At 54.2% G+C, this 17,280-nt stretch overlaps 40 non-coding genes across 40 annotated transcripts; 32 read left to right on the forward strand and 8 right to left on the reverse strand.

Annotated features, from left to right (window-relative positions):
- The first annotated feature begins 319 nt into the window (after nucleotides 1–319).
- Nucleotides 320–392, forward strand: Trnam-cau (transfer RNA methionine (anticodon CAU)). Its single transcript has one exon. It is a non-coding gene; the product is annotated as a tRNA-Met (tRNA).
- A 296-nt stretch (nucleotides 393–688) lies between these two features.
- Nucleotides 689–760, forward strand: Trnae-uuc (transfer RNA glutamic acid (anticodon UUC)). The gene has a single exon. It is a non-coding gene; the product is annotated as a tRNA-Glu (tRNA).
- Nucleotides 761–958: 198 nt separating this feature from the next.
- Trnai-aau (transfer RNA isoleucine (anticodon AAU)) lies at nucleotides 959–1,032 on the forward strand. Its single transcript has one exon. It is a non-coding gene; the product is annotated as a tRNA-Ile (tRNA).
- Nucleotides 1,033–1,617: 585 nt separating this feature from the next.
- Trnag-ucc (transfer RNA glycine (anticodon UCC)) lies at nucleotides 1,618–1,689 on the reverse strand. Its single transcript has one exon. It is a non-coding gene; the product is annotated as a tRNA-Gly (tRNA).
- Nucleotides 1,690–2,030: 341 nt separating this feature from the next.
- Nucleotides 2,031–2,101, forward strand: Trnag-gcc (transfer RNA glycine (anticodon GCC)). The gene has a single exon. It is a non-coding gene; the product is annotated as a tRNA-Gly (tRNA).
- A 381-nt stretch (nucleotides 2,102–2,482) lies between these two features.
- Nucleotides 2,483–2,555, forward strand: Trnam-cau (transfer RNA methionine (anticodon CAU)). The gene has a single exon. It is a non-coding gene; the product is annotated as a tRNA-Met (tRNA).
- Nucleotides 2,556–2,851: 296 nt separating this feature from the next.
- On the forward strand, nucleotides 2,852–2,923 carry Trnae-uuc (transfer RNA glutamic acid (anticodon UUC)). Its single transcript has one exon. It is a non-coding gene; the product is annotated as a tRNA-Glu (tRNA).
- A 198-nt stretch (nucleotides 2,924–3,121) lies between these two features.
- Trnai-aau (transfer RNA isoleucine (anticodon AAU)) lies at nucleotides 3,122–3,195 on the forward strand. Its single transcript has one exon. It is a non-coding gene; the product is annotated as a tRNA-Ile (tRNA).
- A 585-nt stretch (nucleotides 3,196–3,780) lies between these two features.
- On the reverse strand, nucleotides 3,781–3,852 carry Trnag-ucc (transfer RNA glycine (anticodon UCC)). Its single transcript has one exon. It is a non-coding gene; the product is annotated as a tRNA-Gly (tRNA).
- Nucleotides 3,853–4,193: 341 nt separating this feature from the next.
- On the forward strand, nucleotides 4,194–4,264 carry Trnag-gcc (transfer RNA glycine (anticodon GCC)). The gene has a single exon. It is a non-coding gene; the product is annotated as a tRNA-Gly (tRNA).
- Nucleotides 4,265–4,645: 381 nt separating this feature from the next.
- On the forward strand, nucleotides 4,646–4,718 carry Trnam-cau (transfer RNA methionine (anticodon CAU)). The gene has a single exon. It is a non-coding gene; the product is annotated as a tRNA-Met (tRNA).
- A 296-nt stretch (nucleotides 4,719–5,014) lies between these two features.
- On the forward strand, nucleotides 5,015–5,086 carry Trnae-uuc (transfer RNA glutamic acid (anticodon UUC)). The gene has a single exon. It is a non-coding gene; the product is annotated as a tRNA-Glu (tRNA).
- Nucleotides 5,087–5,284: 198 nt separating this feature from the next.
- Nucleotides 5,285–5,358, forward strand: Trnai-aau (transfer RNA isoleucine (anticodon AAU)). The gene has a single exon. It is a non-coding gene; the product is annotated as a tRNA-Ile (tRNA).
- A 585-nt stretch (nucleotides 5,359–5,943) lies between these two features.
- Trnag-ucc (transfer RNA glycine (anticodon UCC)) lies at nucleotides 5,944–6,015 on the reverse strand. Its single transcript has one exon. It is a non-coding gene; the product is annotated as a tRNA-Gly (tRNA).
- A 341-nt stretch (nucleotides 6,016–6,356) lies between these two features.
- On the forward strand, nucleotides 6,357–6,427 carry Trnag-gcc (transfer RNA glycine (anticodon GCC)). Its single transcript has one exon. It is a non-coding gene; the product is annotated as a tRNA-Gly (tRNA).
- A 381-nt stretch (nucleotides 6,428–6,808) lies between these two features.
- Trnam-cau (transfer RNA methionine (anticodon CAU)) lies at nucleotides 6,809–6,881 on the forward strand. Its single transcript has one exon. It is a non-coding gene; the product is annotated as a tRNA-Met (tRNA).
- Nucleotides 6,882–7,177: 296 nt separating this feature from the next.
- On the forward strand, nucleotides 7,178–7,249 carry Trnae-uuc (transfer RNA glutamic acid (anticodon UUC)). Its single transcript has one exon. It is a non-coding gene; the product is annotated as a tRNA-Glu (tRNA).
- Nucleotides 7,250–7,447: 198 nt separating this feature from the next.
- Nucleotides 7,448–7,521, forward strand: Trnai-aau (transfer RNA isoleucine (anticodon AAU)). The gene has a single exon. It is a non-coding gene; the product is annotated as a tRNA-Ile (tRNA).
- A 585-nt stretch (nucleotides 7,522–8,106) lies between these two features.
- On the reverse strand, nucleotides 8,107–8,178 carry Trnag-ucc (transfer RNA glycine (anticodon UCC)). The gene has a single exon. It is a non-coding gene; the product is annotated as a tRNA-Gly (tRNA).
- Nucleotides 8,179–8,519: 341 nt separating this feature from the next.
- Trnag-gcc (transfer RNA glycine (anticodon GCC)) lies at nucleotides 8,520–8,590 on the forward strand. The gene has a single exon. It is a non-coding gene; the product is annotated as a tRNA-Gly (tRNA).
- A 381-nt stretch (nucleotides 8,591–8,971) lies between these two features.
- Trnam-cau (transfer RNA methionine (anticodon CAU)) lies at nucleotides 8,972–9,044 on the forward strand. The gene has a single exon. It is a non-coding gene; the product is annotated as a tRNA-Met (tRNA).
- Nucleotides 9,045–9,340: 296 nt separating this feature from the next.
- On the forward strand, nucleotides 9,341–9,412 carry Trnae-uuc (transfer RNA glutamic acid (anticodon UUC)). Its single transcript has one exon. It is a non-coding gene; the product is annotated as a tRNA-Glu (tRNA).
- A 198-nt stretch (nucleotides 9,413–9,610) lies between these two features.
- On the forward strand, nucleotides 9,611–9,684 carry Trnai-aau (transfer RNA isoleucine (anticodon AAU)). Its single transcript has one exon. It is a non-coding gene; the product is annotated as a tRNA-Ile (tRNA).
- Nucleotides 9,685–10,269: 585 nt separating this feature from the next.
- Trnag-ucc (transfer RNA glycine (anticodon UCC)) lies at nucleotides 10,270–10,341 on the reverse strand. The gene has a single exon. It is a non-coding gene; the product is annotated as a tRNA-Gly (tRNA).
- Nucleotides 10,342–10,682: 341 nt separating this feature from the next.
- On the forward strand, nucleotides 10,683–10,753 carry Trnag-gcc (transfer RNA glycine (anticodon GCC)). Its single transcript has one exon. It is a non-coding gene; the product is annotated as a tRNA-Gly (tRNA).
- Nucleotides 10,754–11,134: 381 nt separating this feature from the next.
- Nucleotides 11,135–11,207, forward strand: Trnam-cau (transfer RNA methionine (anticodon CAU)). The gene has a single exon. It is a non-coding gene; the product is annotated as a tRNA-Met (tRNA).
- A 296-nt stretch (nucleotides 11,208–11,503) lies between these two features.
- Nucleotides 11,504–11,575, forward strand: Trnae-uuc (transfer RNA glutamic acid (anticodon UUC)). The gene has a single exon. It is a non-coding gene; the product is annotated as a tRNA-Glu (tRNA).
- A 198-nt stretch (nucleotides 11,576–11,773) lies between these two features.
- On the forward strand, nucleotides 11,774–11,847 carry Trnai-aau (transfer RNA isoleucine (anticodon AAU)). The gene has a single exon. It is a non-coding gene; the product is annotated as a tRNA-Ile (tRNA).
- A 585-nt stretch (nucleotides 11,848–12,432) lies between these two features.
- Trnag-ucc (transfer RNA glycine (anticodon UCC)) lies at nucleotides 12,433–12,504 on the reverse strand. Its single transcript has one exon. It is a non-coding gene; the product is annotated as a tRNA-Gly (tRNA).
- Nucleotides 12,505–12,845: 341 nt separating this feature from the next.
- Trnag-gcc (transfer RNA glycine (anticodon GCC)) lies at nucleotides 12,846–12,916 on the forward strand. The gene has a single exon. It is a non-coding gene; the product is annotated as a tRNA-Gly (tRNA).
- A 381-nt stretch (nucleotides 12,917–13,297) lies between these two features.
- Nucleotides 13,298–13,370, forward strand: Trnam-cau (transfer RNA methionine (anticodon CAU)). The gene has a single exon. It is a non-coding gene; the product is annotated as a tRNA-Met (tRNA).
- Nucleotides 13,371–13,666: 296 nt separating this feature from the next.
- Nucleotides 13,667–13,738, forward strand: Trnae-uuc (transfer RNA glutamic acid (anticodon UUC)). Its single transcript has one exon. It is a non-coding gene; the product is annotated as a tRNA-Glu (tRNA).
- A 198-nt stretch (nucleotides 13,739–13,936) lies between these two features.
- Trnai-aau (transfer RNA isoleucine (anticodon AAU)) lies at nucleotides 13,937–14,010 on the forward strand. Its single transcript has one exon. It is a non-coding gene; the product is annotated as a tRNA-Ile (tRNA).
- Nucleotides 14,011–14,595: 585 nt separating this feature from the next.
- Nucleotides 14,596–14,667, reverse strand: Trnag-ucc (transfer RNA glycine (anticodon UCC)). Its single transcript has one exon. It is a non-coding gene; the product is annotated as a tRNA-Gly (tRNA).
- Nucleotides 14,668–15,008: 341 nt separating this feature from the next.
- Trnag-gcc (transfer RNA glycine (anticodon GCC)) lies at nucleotides 15,009–15,079 on the forward strand. The gene has a single exon. It is a non-coding gene; the product is annotated as a tRNA-Gly (tRNA).
- Nucleotides 15,080–15,460: 381 nt separating this feature from the next.
- Trnam-cau (transfer RNA methionine (anticodon CAU)) lies at nucleotides 15,461–15,533 on the forward strand. The gene has a single exon. It is a non-coding gene; the product is annotated as a tRNA-Met (tRNA).
- Nucleotides 15,534–15,829: 296 nt separating this feature from the next.
- Nucleotides 15,830–15,901, forward strand: Trnae-uuc (transfer RNA glutamic acid (anticodon UUC)). The gene has a single exon. It is a non-coding gene; the product is annotated as a tRNA-Glu (tRNA).
- A 198-nt stretch (nucleotides 15,902–16,099) lies between these two features.
- Nucleotides 16,100–16,173, forward strand: Trnai-aau (transfer RNA isoleucine (anticodon AAU)). Its single transcript has one exon. It is a non-coding gene; the product is annotated as a tRNA-Ile (tRNA).
- Nucleotides 16,174–16,758: 585 nt separating this feature from the next.
- Nucleotides 16,759–16,830, reverse strand: Trnag-ucc (transfer RNA glycine (anticodon UCC)). Its single transcript has one exon. It is a non-coding gene; the product is annotated as a tRNA-Gly (tRNA).
- A 341-nt stretch (nucleotides 16,831–17,171) lies between these two features.
- Nucleotides 17,172–17,242, forward strand: Trnag-gcc (transfer RNA glycine (anticodon GCC)). The gene has a single exon. It is a non-coding gene; the product is annotated as a tRNA-Gly (tRNA).
- The last annotated feature ends 38 nt before the right edge of the window (nucleotides 17,243–17,280 follow it).

Consider the following 17,280-nt stretch of genomic DNA (forward strand, 5'->3'; position numbering starts at 1 on the left):
CAAGAATGTATAGCTGGATTCCCTTGAGAAGAACCGAGAACGCAGCACTAGCGGGTCCCCACTGGGACGCTCGCATCATGTTCTATAGACTAGCGTCGGCCTGGCCTCACAAGTTGCTGTGTCCAGGTGCCTCCGAGGCACTGAACTTTAACGACAAGGAGTGCTGCCTATCGTTGCAAAAGCTGCAGCAACACCGCAATCAACTGGGCCGGCAATGCACGTGTAGCAAACAGAACACGTTATCCAGGAAGTACAGTGTCTTCACGTCTAACATTCGGTGTGATACTTACCCAGTTTCCAGGACAAACGGTTAACCGGTGCCTCGGTAGCGCAGTAGGCAGCGCGTAAGTCTCATAATCATAAGGTCGTGAGTTCGATCCTCACCCGGGGCATTTAATTTTCTGTGACTGATGGTGGTGCTGTTGCTGGGGCCCCAACTTATTTCTTGTTTGTTATCCACAACGCTTCAGCGGGAAAATGTTTACTTCCTGTTATTGCTACTTACAGCTTCCCTTTTCCTCTTCTCCCAGCAGAGCATGAAGCCAAAAGCATTGCTCTGAGACGTTTGAGGTGCGCGCCTTGCCAGTCAGCATGCGCAAAGATGCTCGTAAAGAGAGATGGGCGCCGACGCGGGACTCGGCACGAAATGCGCCAAGGGACCGTCCGAACCGTTAAAGAGACGCACAGATCCGGTGTGGTCTAGTGGCTAGGATACCTGGCTTTCACCCAGGAGGCCCGGGTTCGATTCCCGGTACCGGAACGGAATTTTTTCCACACTACTCGTGACAAGTTTGAGCTGTCCGAGCTGCCGTTTCCCGTCCTGCTCGCAATATAGCTACTGTTTCGTGACAGTCAGCAGAATATAGACGAGGGAAGCAGACACACGACGGCCATAGAAATGGTGTATGGCTTCATGCCACACGGTTCCAGCGTAGGCCTGAGCAACTGCATCTGTCGAGGCCCGTTAGCTCAGTTGGTTAGAGCGTCGTGCTAATAACGCGAAGGTCGTGGGTTCGATCCCCCCACGGGCCACTACGCTTTTACTACTACGAAAAGGCAGCGCCGATTTCAGCTGGCGAGTGTGATGACCACCCTGCGTGGAAGTTGACAGAGGTTCCGAACCCGACCTGTCGGGAAGCGCTACAGCATTCACTCGCCAATGGCCATAGTGTGCTCAATACACTGGTTCTCAACCGATAAAGAGAAAATGAAAGGAAATGTCCGAATGCCGATGCGTAACAACTTTGGCCCTTGTCAGTACTTGGGCGGGTAAGTGCATCGGAACACAGGCTACTGTTGGCAGTTTTACTTCCTATTTTTCTTTCTCCTTTGTTTTCGGAGCCACAGCCCGATTCGGTCAGGGAGACGCCACCGTGAAATGAAGGGGCGTGCTGTGTGTCTATCGCCTCGCCTCTCCTTATCTCTCTCAGTCGTTTCTCGTGCTTGTTGTTTTGATATAGGCCGATTTGAGAGCGTCAGCTCTCGCGTCAGCCGAGCAAAGTCGAGACAAGTCGAGACACACTACAGGCTGGTCTGCAGCGAGTAACAGGGAGGAAAACAAAACATTAATTTCAAGGCGCGTGGCAAAAGTACCCATACGCGAAATTAAAAGCCTGCTGCGGTGGCCGGGAATCGAACCCGGATCAACTGCTTGGAAGGCAACTATGCTGACCATTACACCACCACCGCACAGGGGAGCGCCCCGGCGCCGCACTGTGTCGGCTTCCCGCCTGTCGGCAGCGGCCGAAGGTGATGGTACCTGGCAGGCGCATTTCGAGGTAGGCTAGGGGAGCACATCCAGACGCATTCGGACAGCATATCCGCGCACATTTCGCATCCTTTGGCAAGAGTCGGCTCTGGCGACGCAAGAGTACGCAGAGGACGGCGTTCTGGCGGCGATTTTAAGCAGTACAGTGCAGGGTTCAGCGTCTGCAGCATCTTCTCGACAGAATGCTATGGCGCTTGACGACAGTCCCACTTTCCCTTAAGACAACTGCTCGGGAAGCAGCTTGAAGTTGATACCGACCGGAGCATCGGTGGTTCAGTGGTAGAATGCTCGCCTGCCACGCGGGCGGCCCGGGTTCGATTCCCGGCCGATGCATCATTTTGCTTTTCCCGCGGTAATGCTGCCGTGTGGCTTGCGCGCTTGACATGCACGATCCACAAGAATGTATAGCTGGATTCCCTTGAGAAGAACCGAGAACGCAGCACTAGCGGGTCCCCACTGGGACGCTCGCATCATGTTCTATAGACTAGCGTCGGCCTGGCCTCAAAAGTTGCTGTGTCCAGGTGCCTCCGAGGCACTGAACTTTAACGACAAGGAGTGCTGCCTATCGTTGCAAAAGCTGCAGCAACACCGCAATCAACTGGGCCGGCAATGCACGTGTAGCAAACAGAACACGTTATCCAGGAAGTACAGTGTCTTAACGTCTAACATTCGGTGTGATACTTACCCAGTTTCCAGGACAAACGGTTCACCGGTGCCTCGGTAGCGCAGTAGGCAGCGCGTAAGTCTCATAATCTTAAGGTCGTGAGTTCGATCCTCACCCGGGGCATTTAATTTTCTGTGACTGATGGTGGTGCTGTTGCTGGGGCCCCAACTTATTTCTTGTTTGTTATCCACAACGCTTCAGCGGGAAAATGTTTACTTCCTGTTATTGCTACTTACAGCTTCCCTTTTCCTCTTCTCCCAGCAGAGCATGAAGCCAAAAGCATTGCTCTGAGACGTTTGAGGTGCGCGCCTTGCCAGTCAGCATGCGCAAAGATGCTCGTAAAGAGAGATGGGCGCCGACGCGGGACTCGGCACGAAATGCGCCAAGGGACCGTCCGAACCGTTAAAGAGACGCACAGATCCGGTGTGGTCTAGTGGCTAGGATACCTGGCTTTCACCCAGGAGGCCCGGGTTCGATTCCCGGTACCGGAACGGAATTTTTTCCACACTACTCGTGACAAGTTTGAGCTGTCCGAGCTGCCGTTTCCCGTCCTGCTCGCAATATAGCTACTGTTTCGTGACAGTCAGCAGAATATAGACGAGGGAAGCAGACACACGACGGCCATAGAAATGGTGTATGGCTTCATGCCACACGGTTCCAGCGTAGGCCTGAGCAACTGCATCTGTCGAGGCCCGTTAGCTCAGTTGGTTAGAGCGTCGTGCTAATAACGCGAAGGTCGTGGGTTCGATCCCCCCACGGGCCACTACGCTTTTACTACTACGAAAAGGCAGCGCCGATTTCAGCTGGCGAGTGTGATGACCACCCTGCGTGGAAGTTGACAGAGGTTCCGAACCCGACCTGTCGGGAAGCGCTACAGCATTCACTCGCCAATGGCCATAGTGTGCTCAATACACTGGTTCTCAACCGATAAAGAGAAAATGAAAGGAAATGTCCGAATGCCGATGCGTAACAACTTTGGCCCTTGTCAGTACTTGGGCGGGTAAGTGCATCGGAACACAGGCTACTGTTGGCAGTTTTACTTCCTATTTTTCTTTCTCCTTTGTTTTCGGAGCCACAGCCCGATTCGGTCAGGGAGACGCCACCGTGAAATGAAGGGGCGTGCTGTGTGTCTATCGCCTCGCCTCTCCTTATCTCTCTCAGTCGTTTCTCGTGCTTGTTGTTTTGATATAGGCCGATTTGAGAGCGTCAGCTCTCGCGTCAGCCGAGCAAAGTCGAGACAAGTCGAGACACACTACAGGCTGGTCTGCAGCGAGTAACAGGGAGGAAAACAAAACATTAATTTCAAGGCGCGTGGCAAAAGTACCCATACGCGAAATTAAAAGCCTGCTGCGGTGGCCGGGAATCGAACCCGGATCAACTGCTTGGAAGGCAACTATGCTGACCATTACACCACCACCGCACAGGGGAGCGCCCCGGCGCCGCACTGTGTCGGCTTCCCGCCTGTCGGCAGCGGCCGAAGGTGATGGTACCTGGCAGGCGCATTTCGAGGTAGGCTAGGGGAGCACATCCAGACGCATTCGGACAGCATATCCGCGCACATTTCGCATCCTTTGGCAAGAGTCGGCTCTGGCGACGCAAGAGTACGCAGAGGACGGCGTTCTGGCGGCGATTTTAAGCAGTACAGTGCAGGGTTCAGCGTCTGCAGCATCTTCTCGACAGAATGCTATGGCGCTTGACGACAGTCCCACTTTCCCTTAAGACAACTGCTCGGGAAGCAGCTTGAAGTTGATACCGACCGGAGCATCGGTGGTTCAGTGGTAGAATGCTCGCCTGCCACGCGGGCGGCCCGGGTCCGATTCCCGGCCGATGCATCATTTTGCTTTTCCCGCGGTAATGCTGCCGTGTGGCTTGCGCGCTTGACATGCACGATCCACAAGAATGTATAGCTGGATTCCCTTGAGAAGAACCGAGAACGCAGCACTAGCGGGTCCCCACTGGGACGCTCGCATCATGTTCTATAGACTAGCGTCGGCCTGGCCTCACAAGTTGCTGTGTCCAGGTGCCTCCGAGGCACTGAACTTTAACGACAAGGAGTGCTGCCTATCGTTGCAAAAGCTGCAGCAACACCGCAATCAACTGGGCCGGCAATGCACGTGTAGCAAACAGAACACGTTATCCAGGAAGTACAGTGTCTTCACGTCTAACATTCGGTGTGATACTTACCCAGTTTCCAGGACAAACGGTTCACCGGTGCCTCGGTAGCGCAGTAGGCAGCGCGTAAGTCTCATAATCTTAAGGTCGTGAGTTCGATCCTCACCCGGGGCATTTAATTTTCTGTGACTGATGGTGGTGCTGTTGCTGGGGCCCCAACTTATTTCTTGTTTGTTATCCACAACGCTTCAGCGGGAAAATGTTTACTTCCTGTTATTGCTACTTACAGCTTCCCTTTTCCTCTTCTCCCAGCAGAGCATGAAGCCAAAAGCATTGCTCTGAGACGTTTGAGGTGCGCGCCTTGCCAGTCAGCATGCGCAAAGATGCTCGTAAAGAGAGATGGGCGCCGACGCGGGACTCGGCACGAAATGCGCCAAGGGACCGTCCGAACCGTTAAAGAGACGCACAGATCCGGTGTGGTCTAGTGGCTAGGATACCTGGCTTTCACCCAGGAGGCCCGGGTTCGATTCCCGGTACCGGAACGGAATTTTTTCCACACTACTCGTGACAAGTTTGAGCTGTCCGAGCTGCCGTTTCCCGTCCTGCTCGCAATATAGCTACTGTTTCGTGACAGTCAGCAGAATATAGACGAGGGAAGCAGACACACGACGGCCATAGAAATGGTGTATGGCTTCATGCCACACGGTTCCAGCGTAGGCCTGAGCAACTGCATCTGTCGAGGCCCGTTAGCTCAGTTGGTTAGAGCGTCGTGCTAATAACGCGAAGGTCGTGGGTTCGATCCCCCCACGGGCCACTACGCTTTTACTACTACGAAAAGGCAGCGCCGATTTCAGCTGGCGAGTGTGATGACCACCCTGCGTGGAAGTTGACAGAGGTTCCGAACCCGACCTGTCGGGAAGCGCTACAGCATTCACTCGCCAATGGCCATAGTGTGCTCAATACACTGGTTCTCAACCGATAAAGAGAAAATGAAAGGAAATGTCCGAATGCCGATGCGTAACAACTTTGGCCCTTGTCAGTACTTGGGCGGGTAAGTGCATCGGAACACAGGCTACTGTTGGCAGTTTTACTTCCTATTTTTCTTTCTCCTTTGTTTTCGGAGCCACAGCCCGATTCGGTCAGGGAGACGCCACCGTGAAATGAAGGGGCGTGCTGTGTGTCTATCGCCTCGCCTCTCCTTATCTCTCTCAGTCGTTTCTCGTGCTTGTTGTTTTGATATAGGCCGATTTGAGAGCGTCAGCTCTCGCGTCAGCCGAGCAAAGTCGAGACAAGTCGAGACACACTACAGGCTGGTCTGCAGCGAGTAACAGGGAGGAAAACAAAACATTAATTTCAAGGCGCGTGGCAAAAGTACCCATACGCGAAATTAAAAGCCTGCTGCGGTGGCCGGGAATCGAACCCGGATCAACTGCTTGGAAGGCAACTATGCTGACCATTACACCACCACCGCACAGGGGAGCGCCCCGGCGCCGCACTGTGTCGGCTTCCCGCCTGTCGGCAGCGGCCGAAGGTGATGGTACCTGGCAGGCGCATTTCGAGGTAGGCTAGGGGAGCACATCCAGACGCATTCGGACAGCATATCCGCGCACATTTCGCATCCTTTGGCAAGAGTCGGCTCTGGCGACGCAAGAGTACGCAGAGGACGGCGTTCTGGCGGCGATTTTAAGCAGTACAGTGCAGGGTTCAGCGTCTGCAGCATCTTCTCGACAGAATGCTATGGCGCTTGACGACAGTCCCACTTTCCCTTAAGACAACTGCTCGGGAAGCAGCTTGAAGTTGATACCGACCGGAGCATCGGTGGTTCAGTGGTAGAATGCTCGCCTGCCACGCGGGCGGCCCGGGTTCGATTCCCGGCCGATGCATCATTTTGCTTTTCCCGCGGTAATGCTGCCGTGTGGCTTGCGCGCTTGACATGCACGATCCACAAGAATGTATAGCTGGATTCCCTTGAGAAGAACCGAGAACGCAGCACTAGCGGGTCCCCACTGGGACGCTCGCATCATGTTCTATAGACTAGCGTCGGCCTGGCCTCACAAGTTGCTGTGTCCAGGTGCCTCCGAGGCACTGAACTTTAACGACAAGGAGTGCTGCCTATCGTTGCAAAAGCTGCAGCAACACCGCAATCAACTGGGCCGGCAATGCACGTGTAGCAAACAGAACACGTTATCCAGGAAGTACAGTGTCTTCACGTCTAACATTCGGTGTGATACTTACCCAGTTTCCAGGACAAACGGTTCACCGGTGCCTCGGTAGCGCAGTAGGCAGCGCGTAAGTCTCATAATCTTAAGGTCGTGAGTTCGATCCTCACCCGGGGCATTTAATTTTCTGTGACTGATGGTGGTGCTGTTGCTGGGGCCCCAACTTATTTCTTGTTTGTTATCCACAACGCTTCAGCGGGAAAATGTTTACTTCCTGTTATTGCTACTTACAGCTTCCCTTTTCCTCTTCTCCCAGCAGAGCATGAAGCCAAAAGCATTGCTCTGAGACGTTTGAGGTGCGCGCCTTGCCAGTCAGCATGCGCAAAGATGCTCGTAAAGAGAGATGGGCGCCGACGCGGGACTCGGCACGAAATGCGCCAAGGGACCGTCCGAACCGTTAAAGAGACGCACAGATCCGGTGTGGTCTAGTGGCTAGGATACCTGGCTTTCACCCAGGAGGCCCGGGTTCGATTCCCGGTACCGGAACGGAATTTTTTCCACACTACTCGTGACAAGTTTGAGCTGTCCGAGCTGCCGTTTCCCGTCCTGCTCGCAATATAGCTACTGTTTCGTGACAGTCAGCAGAATATAGACGAGGGAAGCAGACACACGACGGCCATAGAAATGGTGTATGGCTTCATGCCACACGGTTCCAGCGTAGGCCTGAGCAACTGCATCTGTCGAGGCCCGTTAGCTCAGTTGGTTAGAGCGTCGTGCTAATAACGCGAAGGTCGTGGGTTCGATCCCCCCACGGGCCACTACGCTTTTACTACTACGAAAAGGCAGCGCCGATTTCAGCTGGCGAGTGTGATGACCACCCTGCGTGGAAGTTGACAGAGGTTCCGAACCCGACCTGTCGGGAAGCGCTACAGCATTCACTCGCCAATGGCCATAGTGTGCTCAATACACTGGTTCTCAACCGATAAAGAGAAAATGAAAGGAAATGTCCGAATGCCGATGCGTAACAACTTTGGCCCTTGTCAGTACTTGGGCGGGTAAGTGCATCGGAACACAGGCTACTGTTGGCAGTTTTACTTCCTATTTTTCTTTCTCCTTTGTTTTCGGAGCCACAGCCCGATTCGGTCAGGGAGACGCCACCGTGAAATGAAGGGGCGTGCTGTGTGTCTATCGCCTCGCCTCTCCTTATCTCTCTCAGTCGTTTCTCGTGCTTGTTGTTTTGATATAGGCCGATTTGAGAGCGTCAGCTCTCGCGTCAGCCGAGCAAAGTCGAGACAAGTCGAGACACACTACAGGCTGGTCTGCAGCGAGTAACAGGGAGGAAAACAAAACATTAATTTCAAGGCGCGTGGCAAAAGTACCCATACGCGAAATTAAAAGCCTGCTGCGGTGGCCGGGAATCGAACCCGGATCAACTGCTTGGAAGGCAACTATGCTGACCATTACACCACCACCGCACAGGGGAGCGCCCCGGCGCCGCACTGTGTCGGCTTCCCGCCTGTCGGCAGCGGCCGAAGGTGATGGTACCTGGCAGGCGCATTTCGAGGTAGGCTAGGGGAGCACATCCAGACGCATTCGGACAGCATATCCGCGCACATTTCGCATCCTTTGGCAAGAGTCGGCTCTGGCGACGCAAGAGTACGCAGAGGACGGCGTTCTGGCGGCGATTTTAAGCAGTACAGTGCAGGGTTCAGCGTCTGCAGCATCTTCTCGACAGAATGCTATGGCGCTTGACGACAGTCCCACTTTCCCTTAAGACAACTGCTCGGGAAGCAGCTTGAAGTTGATACCGACCGGAGCATCGGTGGTTCAGTGGTAGAATGCTCGCCTGCCACGCGGGCGGCCCGGGTTCGATTCCCGGCCGATGCATCATTTTGCTTTTCCCGCGGTAATGCTGCCGTGTGGCTTGCGCGCTTGACATGCACGATCCACAAGAATGTATAGCTGGATTCCCTTGAGAAGAACCGAGAACGCAGCACTAGCGGGTCCCCACTGGGACGCTCGCATCATGTTCTATAGACTAGCGTCGGCCTGGCCTCACAAGTTGCTGTGTCCAGGTGCCTCCGAGGCACTGAACTTTAACGACAAGGAGTGCTGCCTATCGTTGCAAAAGCTGCAGCAACACCGCAATCAACTGGGCCGGCAATGCACGTGTAGCAAACAGAACACGTTATCCAGGAAGTACAGTGTCTTCACGTCTAACATTCGGTGTGATACTTACCCAGTTTCCAGGACAAACGGTTAACCGGTGCCTCGGTAGCGCAGTAGGCAGCGCGTAAGTCTCATAATCATAAGGTCGTGAGTTCGATCCTCACCCGGGGCATTTAATTTTCTGTGACTGATGGTGGTGCTGTTGCTGGGGCCCCAACTTATTTCTTGTTTGTTATCCACAACGCTTCAGCGGGAAAATGTTTACTTCCTGTTATTGCTACTTACAGCTTCCCTTTTCCTCTTCTCCCAGCAGAGCATGAAGCCAAAAGCATTGCTCTGAGACGTTTGAGGTGCGCGCCTTGCCAGTCAGCATGCGCAAAGATGCTCGTAAAGAGAGATGGGCGCCGACGCGGGACTCGGCACGAAATGCGCCAAGGGACCGTCCGAACCGTTAAAGAGACGCACAGATCCGGTGTGGTCTAGTGGCTAGGATACCTGGCTTTCACCCAGGAGGCCCGGGTTCGATTCCCGGTACCGGAACGGAATTTTTTCCACACTACTCGTGACAAGTTTGAGCTGTCCGAGCTGCCGTTTCCCGTCCTGCTCGCAATATAGCTACTGTTTCGTGACAGTCAGCAGAATATAGACGAGGGAAGCAGACACACGACGGCCATAGAAATGGTGTATGGCTTCATGCCACACGGTTCCAGCGTAGGCCTGAGCAACTGCATCTGTCGAGGCCCGTTAGCTCAGTTGGTTAGAGCGTCGTGCTAATAACGCGAAGGTCGTGGGTTCGATCCCCCCACGGGCCACTACGCTTTTACTACTACGAAAAGGCAGCGCCGATTTCAGCTGGCGAGTGTGATGACCACCCTGCGTGGAAGTTGACAGAGGTTCCGAACCCGACCTGTCGGGAAGCGCTACAGCATTCACTCGCCAATGGCCATAGTGTGCTCAATACACTGGTTCTCAACCGATAAAGAGAAAATGAAAGGAAATGTCCGAATGCCGATGCGTAACAACTTTGGCCCTTGTCAGTACTTGGGCGGGTAAGTGCATCGGAACACAGGCTACTGTTGGCAGTTTTACTTCCTATTTTTCTTTCTCCTTTGTTTTCGGAGCCACAGCCCGATTCGGTCAGGGAGACGCCACCGTGAAATGAAGGGGCGTGCTGTGTGTCTATCGCCTCGCCTCTCCTTATCTCTCTCAGTCGTTTCTCGTGCTTGTTGTTTTGATATAGGCCGATTTGAGAGCGTCAGCTCTCGCGTCAGCCGAGCAAAGTCGAGACAAGTCGAGACACACTACAGGCTGGTCTGCAGCGAGTAACAGGGAGGAAAACAAAACATTAATTTCAAGGCGCGTGGCAAAAGTACCCATACGCGAAATTAAAAGCCTGCTGCGGTGGCCGGGAATCGAACCCGGATCAACTGCTTGGAAGGCAACTATGCTGACCATTACACCACCACCGCACAGGGGAGCGCCCCGGCGCCGCACTGTGTCGGCTTCCCGCCTGTCGGCAGCGGCCGAAGGTGATGGTACCTGGCAGGCGCATTTCGAGGTAGGCTAGGGGAGCACATCCAGACGCATTCGGACAGCATATCCGCGCACATTTCGCATCCTTTGGCAAGAGTCGGCTCTGGCGACGCAAGAGTACGCAGAGGACGGCGTTCTGGCGGCGATTTTAAGCAGTACAGTGCAGGGTTCAGCGTCTGCAGCATCTTCTCGACAGAATGCTATGGCGCTTGACGACAGTCCCACTTTCCCTTAAGACAACTGCTCGGGAAGCAGCTTGAAGTTGATACCGACCGGAGCATCGGTGGTTCAGTGGTAGAATGCTCGCCTGCCACGCGGGCGGCCCGGGTTCGATTCCCGGCCGATGCATCATTTTGCTTTTCCCGCGGTAATGCTGCCGTGTGGCTTGCGCGCTTGACATGCACGATCCACAAGAATGTATAGCTGGATTCCCTTGAGAAGAACCGAGAACGCAGCACTAGCGGGTCCCCACTGGGACGCTCGCATCATGTTCTATAGACTAGCGTCGGCCTGGCCTCACAAGTTGCTGTGTCCAGGTGCCTCCGAGGCACTGAACTTTAACGACAAGGAGTGCTGCCTATCGTTGCAAAAGCTGCAGCAACACCGCAATCAACTGGGCCGGCAATGCACGTGTAGCAAACAGAACACGTTATCCAGGAAGTACAGTGTCTTCACGTCTAACATTCGGTGTGATACTTACCCAGTTTCCAGGACAAACGGTTAACCGGTGCCTCGGTAGCGCAGTAGGCAGCGCGTAAGTCTCATAATCATAAGGTCGTGAGTTCGATCCTCACCCGGGGCATTTAATTTTCTGTGACTGATGGTGGTGCTGTTGCTGGGGCCCCAACTTATTTCTTGTTTGTTATCCACAACGCTTCAGCGGGAAAATGTTTACTTCCTGTTATTGCTACTTACAGCTTCCCTTTTCCTCTTCTCCCAGCAGAGCATGAAGCCAAAAGCATTGCTCTGAGACGTTTGAGGTGCGCGCCTTGCCAGTCAGCATGCGCAAAGATGCTCGTAAAGAGAGATGGGCGCCGACGCGGGACTCGGCACGAAATGCGCCAAGGGACCGTCCGAACCGTTAAAGAGACGCACAGATCCGGTGTGGTCTAGTGGCTAGGATACCTGGCTTTCACCCAGGAGGCCCGGGTTCGATTCCCGGTACCGGAACGGAATTTTTTCCACACTACTCGTGACAAGTTTGAGCTGTCCGAGCTGCCGTTTCCCGTCCTGCTCGCAATATAGCTACTGTTTCGTGACAGTCAGCAGAATATAGACGAGGGAAGCAGACACACGACGGCCATAGAAATGGTGTATGGCTTCATGCCACACGGTTCCAGCGTAGGCCTGAGCAACTGCATCTGTCGAGGCCCGTTAGCTCAGTTGGTTAGAGCGTCGTGCTAATAACGCGAAGGTCGTGGGTTCGATCCCCCCACGGGCCACTACGCTTTTACTACTACGAAAAGGCAGCGCCGATTTCAGCTGGCGAGTGTGATGACCACCCTGCGTGGAAGTTGACAGAGGTTCCGAACCCGACCTGTCGGGAAGCGCTACAGCATTCACTCGCCAATGGCCATAGTGTGCTCAATACACTGGTTCTCAACCGATAAAGAGAAAATGAAAGGAAATGTCCGAATGCCGATGCGTAACAACTTTGGCCCTTGTCAGTACTTGGGCGGGTAAGTGCATCGGAACACAGGCTACTGTTGGCAGTTTTACTTCCTATTTTTCTTTCTCCTTTGTTTTCGGAGCCACAGCCCGATTCGGTCAGGGAGACGCCACCGTGAAATGAAGGGGCGTGCTGTGTGTCTATCGCCTCGCCTCTCCTTATCTCTCTCAGTCGTTTCTCGTGCTTGTTGTTTTGATATAGGCCGATTTGAGAGCGTCAGCTCTCGCGTCAGCCGAGCAAAGTCGAGACAAGTCGAGACACACTACAGGCTGGTCTGCAGCGAGTAACAGGGAGGAAAACAAAACATTAATTTCAAGGCGCGTGGCAAAAGTACCCATACGCGAAATTAAAAGCCTGCTGCGGTGGCCGGGAATCGAACCCGGATCAACTGCTTGGAAGGCAACTATGCTGACCATTACACCACCACCGCACAGGGGAGCGCCCCGGCGCCGCACTGTGTCGGCTTCCCGCCTGTCGGCAGCGGCCGAAGGTGATGGTACCTGGCAGGCGCATTTCGAGGTAGGCTAGGGGAGCACATCCAGACGCATTCGGACAGCATATCCGCGCACATTTCGCATCCTTTGGCAAGAGTCGGCTCTGGCGACGCAAGAGTACGCAGAGGACGGCGTTCTGGCGGCGATTTTAAGCAGTACAGTGCAGGGTTCAGCGTCTGCAGCATCTTCTCGACAGAATGCTATGGCGCTTGACGACAGTCCCACTTTCCCTTAAGACAACTGCTCGGGAAGCAGCTTGAAGTTGATACCGACCGGAGCATCGGTGGTTCAGTGGTAGAATGCTCGCCTGCCACGCGGGCGGCCCGGGTTCGATTCCCGGCCGATGCATCATTTTGCTTTTCCCGCGGTAATGCTGCCGTGTGGCTTGCGCGCTTGACATGCACGATCCACAAGAATGTATAGCTGGATTCCCTTGAGAAGAACCGAGAACGCAGCACTAGCGGGTCCCCACTGGGACGCTCGCATCATGTTCTATAGACTAGCGTCGGCCTGGCCTCACAAGTTGCTGTGTCCAGGTGCCTCCGAGGCACTGAACTTTAACGACAAGGAGTGCTGCCTATCGTTGCAAAAGCTGCAGCAACACCGCAATCAACTGGGCCGGCAATGCACGTGTAGCAAACAGAACACGTTATCCAGGAAGTACAGTGTCTTCACGTCTAACATTCGGTGTGATACTTACCCAGTTTCCAGGACAAACGGTTAACCGGTGCCTCGGTAGCGCAGTAGGCAGCGCGTAAGTCTCATAATCATAAGGTCGTGAGTTCGATCCTCACCCGGGGCATTTAATTTTCTGTGACTGATGGTGGTGCTGTTGCTGGGGCCCCAACTTATTTCTTGTTTGTTATCCACAACGCTTCAGCGGGAAAATGTTTACTTCCTGTTATTGCTACTTACAGCTTCCCTTTTCCTCTTCTCCCAGCAGAGCATGAAGCCAAAAGCATTGCTCTGAGACGTTTGAGGTGCGCGCCTTGCCAGTCAGCATGCGCAAAGATGCTCGTAAAGAGAGATGGGCGCCGACGCGGGACTCGGCACGAAATGCGCCAAGGGACCGTCCGAACCGTTAAAGAGACGCACAGATCCGGTGTGGTCTAGTGGCTAGGATACCTGGCTTTCACCCAGGAGGCCCGGGTTCGATTCCCGGTACCGGAACGGAATTTTTTCCACACTACTCGTGACAAGTTTGAGCTGTCCGAGCTGCCGTTTCCCGTCCTGCTCGCAATATAGCTACTGTTTCGTGACAGTCAGCAGAATATAGACGAGGGAAGCAGACACACGACGGCCATAGAAATGGTGTATGGCTTCATGCCACACGGTTCCAGCGTAGGCCTGAGCAACTGCATCTGTCGAGGCCCGTTAGCTCAGTTGGTTAGAGCGTCGTGCTAATAACGCGAAGGTCGTGGGTTCGATCCCCCCACGGGCCACTACGCTTTTACTACTACGAAAAGGCAGCGCCGATTTCAGCTGGCGAGTGTGATGACCACCCTGCGTGGAAGTTGACAGAGGTTCCGAACCCGACCTGTCGGGAAGCGCTACAGCATTCACTCGCCAATGGCCATAGTGTGCTCAATACACTGGTTCTCAACCGATAAAGAGAAAATGAAAGGAAATGTCCGAATGCCGATGCGTAACAACTTTGGCCCTTGTCAGTACTTGGGCGGGTAAGTGCATCGGAACACAGGCTACTGTTGGCAGTTTTACTTCCTATTTTTCTTTCTCCTTTGTTTTCGGAGCCACAGCCCGATTCGGTCAGGGAGACGCCACCGTGAAATGAAGGGGCGTGCTGTGTGTCTATCGCCTCGCCTCTCCTTATCTCTCTCAGTCGTTTCTCGTGCTTGTTGTTTTGATATAGGCCGATTTGAGAGCGTCAGCTCTCGCGTCAGCCGAGCAAAGTCGAGACAAGTCGAGACACACTACAGGCTGGTCTGCAGCGAGTAACAGGGAGGAAAACAAAACATTAATTTCAAGGCGCGTGGCAAAAGTACCCATACGCGAAATTAAAAGCCTGCTGCGGTGGCCGGGAATCGAACCCGGATCAAGTGCTTGGAAGGCAACTATGCTGACCATTACACCACCACCGCACAGGGGAGCGCCCCGGCGCCGCACTGTGTCGGCTTCCCGCCTGTCGGCAGCGGCCGAAGGTGATGGTACCTGGCAGGCGCATTTCGAGGTAGGCTAGGGGAGCACATCCAGACGCATTCGGACAGCATATCCGCGCACATTTCGCATCCTTTGGCAAGAGTCGGCTCTGGCGACGCAAGAGTACGCAGAGGACGGCGTTCTGGCGGCGATTTTAAGCAGTACAGTGCAGGGTTCAGCGTCTGCAGCATCTTCTCGACAGAATGCTATGGCGCTTGACGACAGTCCCACTTTCCCTTAAGACAACTGCTCGGGAAGCAGCTTGAAGTTGATACCGACCGGAGCATCGGTGGTTCAGTGGTAGAATGCTCGCCTGCCACGCGGGCGGCCCGGGTTCGATTCCCGGCCGATGCATCATTTTGCTTTTCCCGCGGTAATGCTGCCGTGTGGCTTGCGCGCTTGACATGCACGATCCACAAGAATGTATAGCTGGATTCCCTTGAGAAGAACCGAGAACGCAGCACTAGCGGGTCCCCACTGGGACGCTCGCATCATGTTCTATAGACTAGCGTCGGCCTGGCCTCACAAGTTGCTGTGTCCAGGTGCCTCCGAGGCACTGAACTTTAACGACAAGGAGTGCTGCCTATCGTTGCAAAAGCTGCAGCAACACCGCAATCAACTGGGCCGGCAATGCACGTGTAGCAAACAGAACACGTTATCCAGGAAGTACAGTGTCTTCACGTCTAACATTCGGTGTGATACTTACCCAGTTTCCAGGACAAACGGTTCACCGGTGCCTCGGTAGCGCAGTAGGCAGCGCGTAAGTCTCATAATCTTAAGGTCGTGAGTTCGATCCTCACCCGGGGCATTTAATTTTCTGTGACTGATGGTGGTGCTGTTGCTGGGGCCCCAACTTATTTCTTGTTTGTTATCCACAACGCTTCAGCGGGAAAATGTTTACTTCCTGTTATTGCTACTTACAGCTTCCCTTTTCCTCTTCTCCCAGCAGAGCATGAAGCCAAAAGCATTGCTCTGAGACGTTTGAGGTGCGCGCCTTGCCAGTCAGCATGCGCAAAGATGCTCGTAAAGAGAGATGGGCGCCGACGCGGGACTCGGCACGAAATGCGCCAAGGGACCGTCCGAACCGTTAAAGAGACGCACAGATCCGGTGTGGTCTAGTGGCTAGGATACCTGGCTTTCACCCAGGAGGCCCGGGTTCGATTCCCGGTACCGGAACGGAATTTTTTCCACACTACTCGTGACAAGTTTGAGCTGTCCGAGCTGCCGTTTCCCGTCCTGCTCGCAATATAGCTACTGTTTCGTGACAGTCAGCAGAATATAGACGAGGGAAGCAGACACACGACGGCCATAGAAATGGTGTATGGCTTCATGCCACACGGTTCCAGCGTAGGCCTGAGCAACTGCATCTGTCGAGGCCCGTTAGCTCAGTTGGTTAGAGCGTCGTGCTAATAACGCGAAGGTCGTGGGTTCGATCCCCCCACGGGCCACTACGCTTTTACTACTACGAAAAGGCAGCGCCGATTTCAGCTGGCGAGTGTGATGACCACCCTGCGTGGAAGTTGACAGAGGTTCCGAACCCGACCTGTCGGGAAGCGCTACAGCATTCACTCGCCAATGGCCATAGTGTGCTCAATACACTGGTTCTCAACCGATAAAGAGAAAATGAAAGGAAATGTCCGAATGCCGATGCGTAACAACTTTGGCCCTTGTCAGTACTTGGGCGGGTAAGTGCATCGGAACACAGGCTACTGTTGGCAGTTTTACTTCCTATTTTTCTTTCTCCTTTGTTTTCGGAGCCACAGCCCGATTCGGTCAGGGAGACGCCACCGTGAAATGAAGGGGCGTGCTGTGTGTCTATCGCCTCGCCTCTCCTTATCTCTCTCAGTCGTTTCTCGTGCTTGTTGTTTTGATATAGGCCGATTTGAGAGCGTCAGCTCTCGCGTCAGCCGAGCAAAGTCGAGACAAGTCGAGACACACTACAGGCTGGTCTGCAGCGAGTAACAGGGAGGAAAACAAAACATTAATTTCAAGGCGCGTGGCAAAAGTACCCATACGCGAAATTAAAAGCCTGCTGCGGTGGCCGGGAATCGAACCCGGATCAACTGCTTGGAAGGCAACTATGCTGACCATTACACCACCACCGCACAGGGGAGCGCCCCGGCGCCGCACTGTGTCGGCTTCCCGCCTGTCGGCAGCGGCCGAAGGTGATGGTACCTGGCAGGCGCATTTCGAGGTAGGCTAGGGGAGCACATCCAGACGCATTCGGACAGCATATCCGCGCACATTTCGCATCCTTTGGCAAGAGTCGGCTCTGGCGACGCAAGAGTACGCAGAGGACGGCGTTCTGGCGGCGATTTTAAGCAGTACAGTGCAGGGTTCAGCGTCTGCAGCATCTTCTCGACAGAATGCTATGGCGCTTGACGACAGTCCCACTTTCCCTTAAGACAACTGCTCGGGAAGCAGCTTGAAGTTGATACCGACCGGAGCATCGGTGGTTCAGTGGTAGAATGCTCGCCTGCCACGCGGGCGGCCCGGGTCCGATTCCCGGCCGATGCATCATTTTGCTTTTCCCGCGGTAATGCTGCCGTGTGGCT

This window comes from Schistocerca gregaria, unplaced genomic scaffold (genome assembly GCF_023897955.1).
Source record: "Schistocerca gregaria isolate iqSchGreg1 unplaced genomic scaffold, iqSchGreg1.2 ptg000392l, whole genome shotgun sequence".
Lineage (NCBI taxonomy): Eukaryota > Metazoa > Arthropoda > Insecta > Orthoptera > Acrididae > Schistocerca > Schistocerca gregaria.